Below are 16,028 nucleotides of genomic sequence, written 5' to 3'. Positions count from 1 at the left end.
GGTAAGTGGGTTGGCTGTTAAGATTTCAAAATGTGATCAGCGATTATGCAAGACAAAAGTTAAGGGTGATATCATAGGTGTTGTGACTTACCTGACTTCACTCCCCCAGGTACTCCTGTCATGCCCTCAGGATGCAGGATGTCCAAGACCTTCTCCTCCCATGATGTGAAAGTAGGGGGAGGAGGTGATGGACCACCACCAGTCTGGCGGACCGCCAGGTGGTGCCTGGCAGCCATGGAACACACCTTCATCTTGAGTTTGTTCCACCTATTTCTGATGTCCTCCCTTGTGCGTGGATAGGTGCCTACATAATTCATCTTGTCAACTATTCTTTGCCACATCTCCATTTTCCTGGCAATAGATGTTTGCTACTTTGATGATTTCATCTTTCATGACCCTCAATTCATTATCTATGAAATGGGGATGCTTTTGTGAGGACATAGTAATGGTGGACGTGACGGTAAGGAAGTAAAATAAATAGGGAAATAGAATTGGTGATGAAGTGTAGGTGCTGTGATGTGAGTGGATGACCCGTAGTTTTCGATGTGTGGGGTACATATTGTTGTGTTGGGTGTGTTGTGCAGGTGTGTGATGTGTGCTAAGTGAAGTGTGTAGGGGTGCCTAATGTATGGATTCTGATATTGAAGTGCTACCTTTTTTGAGCTGTCTATGGTGTTCTGGTTGCAAATGATTGTGGGATGTGAAGGGTTGTCTTTTATAGTGCAGTGTGTAGGTTTTTTGGATGTGTGTCTGGTGTGGAGTTTTCAAATTATCCAATGTGGTGTGGTGCATTAGTGTGGTGACCGCCGCAGTTTGTACCGCCACAGGACTTCCGCCATGAAAGAACCGCTATTGTGATTTGTGGGTCGTAATAGGTTTGGTAATTTATTTGGTGGGCTGGAGGTGCTGGTGGTGGGACCGCCTCTTTCCCACCCTCCACAGTGCTGGCAGCTGTGGAGTTTTGGCTGGATTTTGGCGGTCCTGGCTGTGTAACTCATAATACTGCACAAGCTGCCTGAGAGGCGGTCTTATGGTCAGACCGCCAAACTTGTAATGAGGCCCTTAGTATTTTTTCTGGAAGTCAACATTTATCAGTGGGGAAAGGCAGCTGGCTGTAACCGAAGAGAGCTTGATGATGTTGGTTGGGAATTCAACGAGGTCCTGGTGATGTTGTTGCTTTTCGTGGGAAAAGATCAGAAAAGAAGAAATAAACATTTTGTGCTCATGGATGTCCTCTAACAGGTTGGATACCTTTGGCACCTTTGCCAGTCAAGGTTTCCACCTTTGGACTTATTTTCATTTTTAGTTTTTATAGCTCAGAATCCTATGGTGGGGCAATGCTGTGGACTGTGTCCAAAGAGGATTTTCCAGTTCTAGATACCTTATCACTGAAGTCGTGCTGTAACATATTTGCTACTGCAGAGAAGCTCTGAGTGGGGAAAATTGTTTCTTTAGATCAGCAAGGTCACGCCCTAGACAGATCAGATTGGGAGACTCACTCCAGCAGAGTTGCCAGTAGGGTTAAGGTCAGGTCCAGTTGAAACTTGTCAGCTAGTTGTTGGGAGCAAAAGGCCTCTTGCATTATTTTGTGTTCCGGTAGCCAAACAGCCAACTGACCATTAGAGTCCATTTCTTGGTCCTGGGTACAAGATGTAGCAGGTCCAGCCTTTCAGGACTCCTCTTATTTCACAGACAGCAGGTTCAGTCCTCTTCAGATATGGTAGTGTTCTGATGAAGGTGTTTTGTGGTGCCTCATTTATACCAGGTACTAACTAGCTTGTGGTGGTGGAGTGATGTCTGGCCCCTCCACCACCAAAACGGCAAAAGTTCCCAGGGGTAATCCTATGCACATTCTCTGTAGTTCCTGTGTGTCCTACTGGAAATAATCCCATGGTGGTGTTCACTCACTAAATCCAAGATAGAGAACCCCTTCTTCCACTGTGCAGAGGCTGTGTGCTCACTCAGATGTGTGGCTAGGGTAAAGAGCAGCCCTCCATTGAGGCCATTCAAATAAGTTCTAGGGCAGCTCTTCCGCCACTGGGTTGGATTCCTGCCTGGCAGGAAGGACAAAAGAAGGGCACTGTCCATTTGCCATCTGACATCTGCTTGTGATATGGGAGGATCATTTCAAACACATTTGTATTTGGGTGCAGCATAGCTGGTCTTCCCATCAGAGGAACAAAAAACACACACATGCCTTTGTCTCCGCTCCAGGACATCTCATCAGCGAAAGCACTCACTGGGACACTGTTTGGACCTAAAGCAAATTAACTTCCATGATCTTCAGGCAGGGAAACACAACTTTCTAAAAGTTACTTTTTTAATATTTATCAAAGATACAACTTCATCATTGAATTGGGCTTTCAATAGGTATTAGAAATAGTGCTTTGATCATATTTGTACCTAGTCTCTATTCAGGATAGCACTATTAGGGCCATATTTATACTCCGTTTGTGCCGGATTTGCGTAGTTTTTTTGGCGCAAATTAGACGCAAAATGAACTCCATATTTATACTCTGGCGTTAGACGCGTCTAGCGCCAAAGTCCATGGAGTTTGCGTCATTTTTTAGCGTGGACACCTACTTTGCGTTAATGATATGCAAGGTAGGCGTTCCTGTCTAAAAAATTGACTCCGAGGCATGTGCGCTGTATTTACACTCCCGGGCAAAAATGACGCCCGGGAGTGGGCGGGTCAAAAAAAATGACGTCCAGCGTTTTTTAGCGCCTGGTCAGGGCAGGCGTTAAGGGACCTGCGGGCTCGGAAGGAGCCCAGAGGTGCCCTCCCATGCCCCCAGGGACCCCCCCTGTCACCCTTGCCCACCCCAGGAGGACGCCTAAGGATGGAGGGACCCATCCCAGGGAACTTAAGGTAAGTTCAGGTGAGTATTTGTTGGTTTTTTTTGTGGCATAGGGGGGCCTGATTTGTGCCCCCCTACATGCCACTATGCCCAATGACCATGCCCAGGGGACAGAAGTCCCCTGGGCATGGCCATTGGGCAAGGGGGCATGACTCCTGTCTTTGCTAAGACAGGAGTCATTTCAATGGGGGTTGGCAGTAAAAAAAAATGGCGCAAATCTGGTTGAGGCGAAAATTTTGCCTCAGCCTGACTTGCCCCATTTTTTGGCTCCCAAGCTCCATATTCCCCCACGCCGGCGCTGCCTGGTGTACGTCATTTTTTTTTACGCACACCAGGCAGCTCTGCCGGCTAACGCCGGCTAACGTCATTGAATAAATACGGCGCCCGCATGGCGCTTCAGAATGACGTTAGCGGCGTTAGATTTTTTGACGCACAACTGCGTTGGCGCAGTTGTGCGTCGAAAAGTATAAATATGGCCCTTAATATTTACTATTGCTTCCCAGTGTTTCTATAAGGACAGACTGCCTTGCTACATTAAAAATAGGCCACTGCAAAAGTTTGGGGTTCTCTAATCTGCATTAGCCACCAAAGAGGTCTGCGGTCCGTTTGACCCCGGAACTGGGTCTCAAACAGGTAGGGTCTCAACTTTTTCACTGACTAAACTACAACAAAGTCCTCTCTCTTTATGACACTCAAATGCTGCTCTCTAGGGAGTCCAACTGTCTCCATCCTCTTTGTCCTTTCTCTAGTCTCTCCTTATCTGAGCTCTCTTGCCACATTAGGCAGGTTACATGTTAACTCTACCATTCCAAACCCTTGCAACCAGTGCTGAAAGATTGACCATAACCATAACACCCCCACACTCTTAATGGCCTGACCAGGCTACATACTTCAAATATACTTCCAGTGTGTAGTAAAGGCATGAGTGTTAAAGGCACCTTTGTAAAGGCTGTTTCACAAGATCGCTGCCTATCCAAAGTCTACAAGGGATTATTCCATTTTGTCTGTCCCACCCAACCACAAACAGTAGATATCCCTACTGCTAAAAGACCAATAAGATGTAGGTGTCTTAGCCAAGAAAAGTTATCAATTAGCCCCCAAAACGTATTATCTGCACAAACTCGCATGCTTGGTAGTCAATTCAACTATAAGCAGTGCCCTCCCGGCAATAGTTAAAATTCAGGAACTTGAAATTACATATGGCGGAGAGCAGCTGATGAGTCAGAACAATAGATTGCAATCAATATGTGCACATTTATCCAGCTCTGGTGTAAGGTCAAGAAGAGGCTAGGTAAACTCACACAACGTGTGCATGTGCATGGCATGTATATATGCCTGAGACACCTAGAGGGCAGTGTGGATCTTTTGAAAACTTCATATAACACATGGCTAAAGGCCTACGAAGGATTCACAAATGTGGCCAAAATCCACTAAAGTGTTAGCTATTTCCCCTAGCACATTGACACAGAAATGTGACTAACATGGGGGAAAGGGAGCCTCATAATACCATATAGTATAAGACGCGTCACTGGCTAACAGATAAAACAGACCATACCTACATTTGAGACCAGAATCTAAAATATGTAACTAAAATCCTTTAGTGACACAGGGCTTCTGAGTGCAACGTGTACCATTAACCTAACAGAATTTTTTAGACGGTCATGGATGACATTATCCTTCTTTAGGGGAGACAATAAATCTTCTTGGCTGCTGATATGGCAAACTACCCTCTTAGCACTGTTCTGTCAGACTTTACTTACTGTATACATTATTTTAATGTATAGTGTATTTTCAAATGTAAATTTCCATTTAACATGTTTTCCTCTAGGTAAGCTGTAATAATCACAGATAGGATCTTTATAAGAGCGGCTAGTTTCATCTTGATCGAAGCATAGACTTTTTACCTTGATATTTACCTCTCCTAGACTAGCAGTGCCAATTTCAAAGTAAGTAATTCATAAGAAAAATTTATTTTCTGCAGAATTGCATTTCTCTGCTGACAAGTTTATTTCAAGATGTTGGTATTTAATGCTAATTGTGATTTATGTGATGTTGTGGCTTAGAAGCCTATGTTAAAAACATATTGGCGCGATAGAGCATTAATATGTTACATTTTCAATAGCCTCTGACATACATATTTGCAATGCTGCAGGTGCCAATTTTATAAAAAGAATAATTCTACAAGAAATATGTGTAAATCAATCATTTTTGTAGAATCGATCATGTCTTAGGTTGACAAAAAGGAGCACGCTTGGAAATAAAAAAATCAGAGCTTGAAAGCTGTACTCTTCTTTGAGATTACCTCTTTAGAGTCTCTGTAAGTATACAAGTTTAGAAAGAGGGTAAATAAACATCTCCACCTTTTCTCCATTCTGTCTTCAGCAAAAATTCCTTCCAACATATTACCTGAAAATATGAGGGTAAGTGTTGCACTTTCACTTTTTAAATGTATGCTTATTCTACCCTTTGTTTTTGGAGTGAGGTTGTGTGCATTTATTTTGAGAAAAAACACTGGGAGTGCTTCTCAGTACCAAAAGCATTCTGCCTTTGGGGTTCACAGAGGCCATCCAAGTGTAATGTCCTGGGCACCTATTAATGACAGGGCGCACTGTCTCTGCTTGTACAGCAGCACACCTCCCATCACCTCTAGGCACGCCGGGTGCATCTAGTTAGATGAACATAATGTGTTATCCCTAATGCATCCCAAAGTCAGGCAGTTTGGGGGCAGGACATTATTCAAAGATGGACAGGCTAATTGATGCAGCCTGTCCATCTTTCTCTGTGCAGGTGACAACGCAACCTGTTTGTCAAACGGGGACAGAGATCCCTTTGTCATTGGGTGCAGTGAGTGACTGCAATCACTTGCAGGGAGGGCATCAGGGGAGTCTATCCTTTACCCACTCCAGAAGGCTGTCTTCAGGAGATGCACTGACTGTGCAACACTTTTTTTGTGGAGCACTGTCACTTTGTCACCTGACAGCCTCTTTGCCTTTACGTTCACATCCATTATACAGTATAAGCTCAGAGGTTAAGGCCCTGATTTATACCAAAGGGGCACAGTAAGGTGCTGCGCCAAAAATAGCAGCATTTTGCTGCGCCACTTTTGAAACAGATGGATGCACTGTATTTACAGGAATACGGCACACCTCTGCGTTTCTCCCTGCGCCGGCGCTGAATTATGCTGCCTGCGCAACACAGACATCCTTACACGATAGTGCTAGGGAGTCTGTGTTGCAGGGATAGATTGTTTATGTGCAGGAAGGTGTCCTTTCCTACACATAAACAATCTATAATGGCGATTTGGCAGTTCTATGTGTGCTGCAAAATGCAGCACACATAGAGGTACCAAAGCGTCATATTGGAATGATTGTTTATGTGCAGGAAGGGATATCTTCCTGCACATAAACAATCATCCATGGCATTTTGCTCTGTCTATATGTGCTGCAAAAAACAGGACTAATAAAAGCATACCTCTTCGTTTTGCCATGCTAACGCAACCCCTGTTGTTTTTGACTCTGCCACAGATTTATGATTTCTTGTAAATCTAGTTCAGCGTCAAAAGCAATGGATGTTGCTGTGGAACGCCCACTGCAACACCCATTCCACGCCCCTCTGATGCAGAAAACTGAATCAGAGGGGCTCATATTTACAAGGGGGCGTAACACCACAAAAAGTGGCATTTCACCTCCTTGCAAATATGGATCAGTGGTTAGCGTCACCGGGGCGTCACCAAAAGTGACACTCCAGTGGCGTTAGGGGCTCTTACATCTGCCCTACAGTGTTTACCTCATTGTCTTATGACCAAGTCATAATGCAAATGAAAGAACATCCTCTCAAAATAGCACAAGTTCTATATGTGCACCAGCGCTATCAGTAATTCAGAAGGGGCAGCAAAAGTGTCAGTGTCCCCTTCTGTAACACAACAGTGACCCGTGGACAGAGAAAATGGGTGCACATGCTCTTAGCAACCCAGGGGCACTATCTGTAATGTATAGGGGCCAATTACTAATCCCTCCAAAAATGTAGCTCGAGCCTGATTTGTTAAAGCAATGCCTGTGATTTACAGCTGCAGATGACCCTTATTGCACAGCTACGTTTTAGTTAAATTGACACCGATTTTGTGAAAAGATCCCATAGACTACAGTAACAGAACTAGTACTCAGCTCCAGGAAAGAGTTAAGCAGACTACTGGTGAATTCTCTCTCCTGTCTGAATCTTCCCCAAAAATGTATTTGTGGTAAAAGGGATAATGATCTTTTTTAATTGAGTAACCGATTTAACAGGCAGAGGAAATAGGGTTATGCATCGGATACCTGCTACCGGGTGAGGTCAAAGAATATTGTTACCATGTTTTATTGAGTCTTTTTCAATAGCGAATCCAATTTACAAATATTTATGATGCAGTTTATTTATCTGGGCTCAGTAAAGAGCACCTTTTTGTCATATCATCAGAGCGTTTTAAAACTCAACTCTAAACATTAAAGAGGACCTGCGAATCAGTTTGTATTAGAACATCCTACTTTATTTGTTATAGAAGTAAAACCAATCTGTTTGTATTTTAATTGCATTCAGAACATCACATGTTGTACCCAGTGCAGAGTTTAAATGAGTTCAAAAGCAAGTCCCATGTTTACATCGGAACGTTTTACAAAAACTGACACAAAACCGGATTTTTTTTTCTCTTACTTGGAGGCAGCTACAATTTTGTGATTCTTCAGGTTTAGCTACATTTCAAAATCGATGTCGCTAGAGTACTTACATTTCAATCTCATTCAATCTCGCTCCATCTGGCACGAAGTTAAGTGTTTGTGTCTAGAATATGCTCTGAATGGAAAGCGTACTTGTAATGATTTCATTTATAAAAGAGTGCAGGTCCCTACAATCTGTGCCCAACTCAGTATAATCTCTATTTTCCCATGAGCTACCTTTGAAAAAAGGAAACTTGTTAAATAATTGTTCAGGTGCATGTTGCCAATACTGCTATTTTAATGCAAACCGTGAAGCACCAATAATTCGCATAGCCCTCTGTCTCAGTTTAAAGAAAGTCCCATTTACTTGGGAGCTTTGGTATCAGTCTTTCAGTGTCTTAAAACATTATTCTCTTATTTGGATCCCTAGTAAAATATAAATCTTTCAAAGTAAAGAGTACCTTTTCCTTTTGTGTGGAGTTTGGCCCTCTAAGGTTCAAGGTGTCCCCATGGTTGTTTCACCGCCTATGATTTCGGGGATTCCGCAAACTATGGGACACTTTCCCTGCACCCCTCCACCCCAGTATGTGTGTGCCGTATTTAAAATATGCTGCACCATGGTGAAGGGTAGGGGGCAATAGCATCATTTCTTATGGTGCTATTGATGTACTCTGCAGAAGTAGTGCCAAAATGTTGGCAGTACTCCTGCAGAGTTGATAGAGCCCCATTCTAAAGAGTGGAAACCCCCTTTAATGCCTGCTCTTGACCAGACATTAAATGTGCCATAAAAATGGAGCAAGGAAATCTCATAGATTTCCTAACGCCATTTTTCTGGCTCCCCTAATGGGGGAACGCCCCCTTGCATACAATATGCCTTGTGCAGGCATAATGTAGTGCAAAAGGTTACGGAGTGGTGCAATGCATGGATTGCACCACCCTGTAAATACGGCGTGGGGATTTCGGCCTCATTGGGCCACATTAATGCCAAAAATAGTTACGTTAATGTGGCGCAAGGTGGCATAAGGGCATTATAAATCTTTGCACCATAAAAAGATCAATGGGTTGTACGATTTCCCCGCAGTGGACCCAAATTTCTTTTTACAACAGACTCATATCACAATGGGTGAACTTGAACGCCTGCCCAGGCTTTGGAGAGGCCTCTTCTGAGCCACCACGTATGCAATGTACATGATAGGTGCTATGATCTGCGTGCATCCAGCAGTACCTTTCTGTGAAACTGGCAGAGCCATAGACAAGGAGGGCCAATATGTGCTCCTGGAGGGCAATTTGGATGGCAAATCTCTTTTTCTTGGTAGCATCTATTCACCCAAAGTTGACCAGGGGAATTTCTAGGATACCCTGTCCACCAGGCTGGCCCTTAAAACCACTATGTCATGGGTGCTTGGCGGAGGCTATATTTGTGTGCTAGATCCACCACTAGATAAATGCAACCACCCAATCCCCCTCTTCCCCCTGCATGCACAAATGGACTGCTTTCAAAGCTGGTTGCTCCACTGGTTACCCACAGATATGTGGCGGTTTCAACATCTGAGAACATCTGAGAACCAAGCTCTATTCTTTTCACTCCATCCCACAAAACCTGCAAGTGTGGCTCAATCAATTCCTCTTCTCTTCTTCATATGTACCCTTACTTCAACACATGGACTACCTAGGATGTATAGTATCTGACTAGGATGTGCACATCATGGACCTCAGGTGGTTCCTTCCGCCGCCCCCGCTACCACATGGGACGTAGCCCCAGCTCAACACTCCTTGGCAGAGGCGACTAAGATTGCGGACACTGACCCCACACTGTCCTGTGCCTAGCAGATGCAAGAACAATTTACGTGGGCCTTTTGGAAGACCTGCACTGTGTAATTTCACAGTGCACATAGCAAGGGTTCATCATGAGGAAGGAAAGTCTGGTAGGCTCTTGGCCTGGTTATGCAGGTGAAACTCTGAAAACTGATCCATTACTGAAGTGGTCAATTTGGCAGGTGTCATTGTCCACACGCAACCTGACATCTTGCACGCCGTCTAGGACTATAACTCATCCATCAATAGAGTCCCCACCACATCACAGCTTTCCTGGCAGAGATAGATCTCCTGCGTATTCCAACCTCAAGCAGGCAATCTCTGGAAGTTGAAATCACACATATAGATGTAAAACATGCAATTTGCAACTTGGCCTTCTTCAAGACGCCGGGACTGTACTGGCTGCCCTTGGAGTACGATTCCACCTTCACCTCACTCTTGGTGTCACAGCTGGCAGAAATGTATAATGTGGCTTTACACAATGGTGAGCTGGCTCAGTCCCTCTGAGAGTCCTTTCTGGTTTCCCTTCCTAAACTGGATAGAGACCCCTCCCTCCTACAGATCCATTGCCATTCTCGGAGTCAATGATAAAATTCTAGTTAAAATCCTGATGGCTCAGTATGCTCAGGTCCTCCCAGAGCTGCTGTACACAGACCAAAAGGAGTTTGTTCCCGGACACAACACTTTGCAGAATATTCTGTCTACAGAGTTCTAAATCAGGCCCTTAGTCTCCCACACATTGCCGTTCTGCCATCCTAAACATGCAGTCCTATTTTCTGTGTAGGAACCTCATAACATAAATCCCTAATATAGTGCACCACATGCGCCCAGGGCCTGTAAGTTAAATGCTACTTGTGTGAATGCAACACTGATTGTGATTTTAAGTTGTAGTTCTGAGAATGGCACTTTTAGAAAGCTGGGTTTTTCTTACTTTATCCATTTGATGCCTGTTGCCAGTCTCTGATCCCTTATCTAGGGTAGTTGACAGCTGGATATTGTGTATTCCCCCAAGACAACACACACAATGAGAGCTTAGGTGTGACTTAATAGGCATTGATGGGCCACCCTAGCAGAATGGGAGGGAGGAGCTGGCAACAGCCTCACTTACACAGAAATCGGTTGTGTCCTGTCCCCACACAAAGGGCTGTTCCATAGTCTCCCTTACTTCAAAGTCCAAACTTGGTGTAAGCATTGGATCTCTGACACCACCAACTACACTTCTGAAACTGTGGCTACATTGTAAGGAAGAAGGGCTGCTTTGCTGCTGAAGGACTGCCACTCTGTTGGACTGCTGCTTTGCTGGACTCCTTCCTTGCTGTGCTGCCTGATGACTGCTGTTCCCCAGCCTGGGTGAGAAGGACTAGACCTGCATCACTCAAACCCAGAGTGACTCCAAGGACCAACTGACTGGCCTCCTGATTTGAAGTTTCGGGGACATAAAAAACTCCCAGCCAACTAACTTCTGCACGTGGACTCTGACGGCCACTAGGATGTAAGCTGCTCCTCCTGCAGAAGCAGTGCATCAGCTGTCAACCCGACTCATTGACATAGCTGTGTGGATCACACCCTGCACATCACTCCTGTTGCGGGGATTGCAATCCGTGCGTTGCCCTGTTGTGTGAATTGGGAGGGACTCTTTGCTTATGCTCTGCTCAACTTCACTGCATCGACGATGTTGCAGGAAAAGACCTTCGATCCCACCGCATCTCAGAATTGATGCAGCACCACTGCTCCATGGAGAAATTTGATGCATCTGATCTACTGCATCAGGAAAATCAATGCATCTCCTCAGCTGCGAGGATTGACACCAGCGCATTGCTTCGGCTGGACCCCATTTCTTTAACATCAAAGCAACCTGGAATAAGGTACTTTTGTTCATCAGGCCTCACTTGGTCGTTGTATCCGGCCCACATTCCATCATGGTAGGCCTGAACTTTTGACTTTGTCCGTGTCTGTCGTGACTAGATATCCCTTGCTGGCTCTTCTTGCTTCTAAGCACTATTTTACAGTTTATTCTTTAAAAATGAATATCACAACTTCTACTTATTGGATTTCTGTCAGTTTGGTCTTGTTTTATTTATCAGATTAAGTTCTATGTTTATAACCTTGTATAGACTCTTTTTGTATGGTGTTTTCACTGTTTTACAGCTTGAATTGTTGAACAAATACTTTTACACATTTCCTCTAAGTTAGCCCCAATGTTAGCCTATGAAAGGAGCAGGCCCTGTCTTTTGCCTACACAGCACCCTGCCCTATGGGTTACCTATGGCATACCTTAGGGTTGACTTATATGAAGAGAAAGGGAGTTTTAGGCTTGGCAAGTACTTTTAAATGCCAAGTCGAATTGGCAGTAAAACTGCACACACAGGCCTTGCAATAGAAGGTCTGAGACATGGTTAAGGGGCTACTTAAGTGGGTGGCTCCATCAGTGCTGCAGGCCCACTAGTAGCATTTAATCTACAGGCCCTGGGCATATGTAGTGCACTTTACTAGGGACTTATAAGTAAATTAAATAATCCAATTGGGTATGATCCAATGTCATCACGTTTAAAGAGAAAGAACATATGCACTTTAGCACAGGTTAGCAGTGGAGTATTAAAACCAGCAAAACAGTATCAAAAACATGGTCTAACAACAAATATGTGGCAAACTTAGTTGTTGTTAAAAAGCATCTTAGTTTTATAATGCCTAATGTTCACATCTTGTACAACGAGAACTACGAAGGACTTCCAACTCCTGAGTGTTAGAAACAGCAACCTTCTGTGGAGTAAAAGCTATAATAAACTGATTTAACACACTTTTTTGAGATCTCATTTATACAAGTAGGGTTTATAAACAACTCAGGTGTAACCAATGTATTAGGGCCCAGATTTATATTCTGTTTGTGCTGAATTAGCATCATTTTTTATGCTAATTCAGCGCAAACTGAACTCCATATTTATATTTTGAAGCTAGACTAGTCCTGCGCCAAAATGTTGGAGTTAAAGTCATTTTTTTGGATGCATGAAACCACTTTGTGTCCATGAGATGCAAGGTGTGCATTCCCATCCAAAAAATTACTCTAAGGCCGTAGTGCCTTATCTTTCCTCCCATGCAAAAATGGTGCAAGGGACGGAGGCTGACCTAAATTATGGCGCTAAGCCGACTTAGCACCATTATTTTACACCTGGGCAGGCGTTAGGGGACCTGTGGATCCATTTCCATGGTCAAACACCATGGAAAGAGCCCACAGGTGCCCTCCGGCAGCCCCAGGAACACCCCCACCCACATCAGAGGGACACCACAGGATAGGTAAGTAGAGGTCGGTAGTTTAGAACATTTTTAAAGTGCATTGGCATGGCGTAGGGTGCAATGGCCATGCTTAGGGGACCCTTGTCCCCTGTGCTGGCTATTGGGGTGGTGGGCATGACTCCTGTCTTTTATAATACAAGAGTCATGTGGTATGGATGGTTTTGCATCAAGAAATGATGCTAGGCTGGTTAGAGTCATCTTTTTTTACTCTAACCAGCTTAACGTCATTTTTTGGTGCAAAACACCATTCTCTCATACCATCACTCCCACCTGGCTAACGTTATTTTTTTTTACGCTAGCCCACCCTTTGCACCCGATTGCGCCATTCCATTTATATGGCGCCCGGCTGGTATCCTGGAATAGTGCAAGGCAGTGCTGTACTTTGTGACGCAAAACTGCACAAACGCATTTTTGCATCAAAAAGTATAAATCTGGGCCTTAATGTTTGCAACACCTAGGCAAGCCAGGAAATTTGGTCATTTTTATGTAAGTCTTGACTATCCTTTGGCAATAACAGTGCCAAGCCAGCCTCAGGTTTGCTCAAGCTGTTATCCCTAACAATAGAATACTTAGTCCAACATAGTATTTGAGGTGATATACACCTATACCTGCATACCCAATATAAGAAGCTGACTAACAGGATCTGATAAAAGTCTAGAAATAAAACTATTCTTGACTCTTTGTAAAGTTACAGGATTACTGTAGTCCCAAATACCCGACCTGAATAGCCCCACCAGTTAACGATTTCTCATGTAGCTTGGAAGCAGTACACAGATAGGTTTATTACCTGGCTAGCGGGAAAATCAGAAGACGGCCTCTATGGTTCTGTTAACTTTTTGTGACCTAGAGTTTAAAAGGTGAAGCCCAATTTAATGCTGATGTAAAAATAACTGCCAAATAGTCAAACGATTTTACCTTGTCCACTCTGAAGCCCTCTGCTGTGTAAGGTTTGAACTTAGTATTACAAGGACCACAAGTTATAATGAAAGATTTTGCAAATTTTAACTTTAGGTCCTGGACTTCCATGAAGGACAGGAATAGGCTGAGAAGCAACTGTAAGCTGTTTAATGTTCTTGCAGTGAGGATAGTGTTGTCCGCTGTGCAAAGCAAAATTGGTATGGGACGATTCCCCATTTGATGGCGGTCCTTTCTTCTAAGTGATGAAAATGCTCCACCCCGTTAATGTACGATAAAACCAGAAATGGGGCTAGAGTACAGCCCTATCCCAGACCTCTATTTAAATTAATTTGTGAAGTAAACTCCCCCTGTGGACCTTAACACACCCTTACTGTGTGTCACAATATAACTTTCTAATTAAGTTTAAAAGTTCCTTTTATACCCCCATATTCTCGATTATTCTCCACAGTTTGAAATGGTTGACCAAGTCAAAGGTACAGGATAGATCCATAAGAGCTAATTAGAAGGTTCTTCACCTAGCAGTGACATATTTACCAGTTAACAAATAGAGATTAAAACACTGCTCTTCTTTACTTATTCCTGGGTGGAACCCGAACTGGACCTCTGATAAAATATTGTGTTCTGCCACTGAATGTTTCAGGTCGGACAAAAGGACTCAATCCAAGATCATAGTTGTAGAGTCCAATAAATAAATTTGATGGCGGAAGCTACCTTTGTTCCTGTCACCTTTCTTGAAAATCAGGACTATAAAAGCTTCCTTCTAAGAATCTGGGATGGGGCCAATGACCACTGCTCTCAAGACATTCATAATAAGCGGTGCCCATAAAGGAACATTCCTTTATGGAATAAAAATATCTATAAATATATTTATAAAGACACTGTCAGGTTGTTGTGCTTTCCCTGATGAGCTCAGTTGGATTGCTAAAATTAACTCATTAACAGAAATAGAGATGCAAAATTCTTGCACACTGTCCTTCAATATCCACAGGTACATTAAAATTTGTTTCAATGAGATGCCCCTCAATCAGAACAGAGGAAAAGATTTTAGGATAATGCCTTGTCCACAACTCCAACTGGATTAAGGCCTTAAACGTCGGAGTTGAAAAGTCAGCAAAAACGGACGATTAAATACTTCCCAAAACCTCCAGGTATTTTTAGCTTTTCCTGTCTCCAATAGATCATCCTACGCTTCAGTTCTTATTTCTGCTTTCCGTCCTGCAAGAAATGTTTTATTCTCCCAATGTGCCTTTATAACATCTAACAATTTGAATGTAGGGTGTGATTGTAATGCTTCTTTAAGGACCCTATTTGCTGCAGAGCACGTTGAATTAACTCATCTCTATGGAAAAATCATGATTGGTGCTAATTAAACAGTTAGCATGGTAGAAATTGAAGAGCAAATGATATCTAAACCTTCTAAAATTGCACGGCAATCTACCTAAAAAATAAACATGGGTGAAAAGTTGCATTATTTTCAGTAATTAATTCATATAAAAAACTCTTGGGTCGACTTTATCCAAGTTTATCCTTCCACCCTTGTTTTCTGAGTACGCAATTAGCCCTTATCAGCATTATTTTTTTACAAATTTAAGTTCAGAGATTACAACCAGATTGTGAACACTAATACATTTTCTGATAACTTGAAAATTATTAAGCAAAGCAGAAAGATAATCAGAAACTGAAATATAGTAAATAGTACTTCTCTTGGCATTAATGGCAAAGGTTGGGATGAGGAGAATTTCCCTTTTCCCATTTTACTTACAAAAAATAAATAATGTTTCAATATTAAACTGTTTATCCCTTCCCCGTAAACCCAGCGTCTAAAATGCGCCATGTCATCTAAGCTTAGATCTATGAAGCCACATAAAGACTTGTCACTTAGTTCACATATTGCGATATTACAAACCTAATTTCAAACAAAATGAGTATTGTGCTTATGACTCAAACTAAAATTATCCAAAAAATATAGAATTGATCAATCACTTCAGATAGCCACTGATGAAAAATGTTGTGGTAAAAATGTATAAGTAAAATATCAAAATAACCCAGAAAAGATAATAATGCAAGTAAAAAAAAGTGAACTCCAGATTTTCTCCATGTGAACAGAGGAATGTTTGATAGACTTAAACATGGCCAGGCCACCTTTTGACCTGCAGGGTGTAGTCTATGATTGGTTGGCAAAAAGCTAAAAACAACCCTTAATGTGCAATTGGCCAGACATCCATGACTCTTGGCAGCAGATAATATAGTTGCTAATAGACATCAGCCAGTCTATATTGAACACTTGAGTGGGCACTGGCTAAGTTCCATTAAATGAAATTCCACCCGCCTGCATTAGTAGAAACAGTATCACTTGGTAATCATTCTGGACAAGCCAAGAAAATATGTGGAGTTCTGGCAGAACTTGCTGTCCATCAATGGTAAATCAACAGCACTGTTTATAGGATTTAATAGTCAA

The sequence above is a fragment of the Pleurodeles waltl genome, chromosome 10 (genome assembly GCF_031143425.1).
Source record: "Pleurodeles waltl isolate 20211129_DDA chromosome 10, aPleWal1.hap1.20221129, whole genome shotgun sequence".
NCBI lineage: Eukaryota > Metazoa > Chordata > Amphibia > Caudata > Salamandridae > Pleurodeles > Pleurodeles waltl.
Note: the sequence above shows the minus strand (reverse complement) of the source record.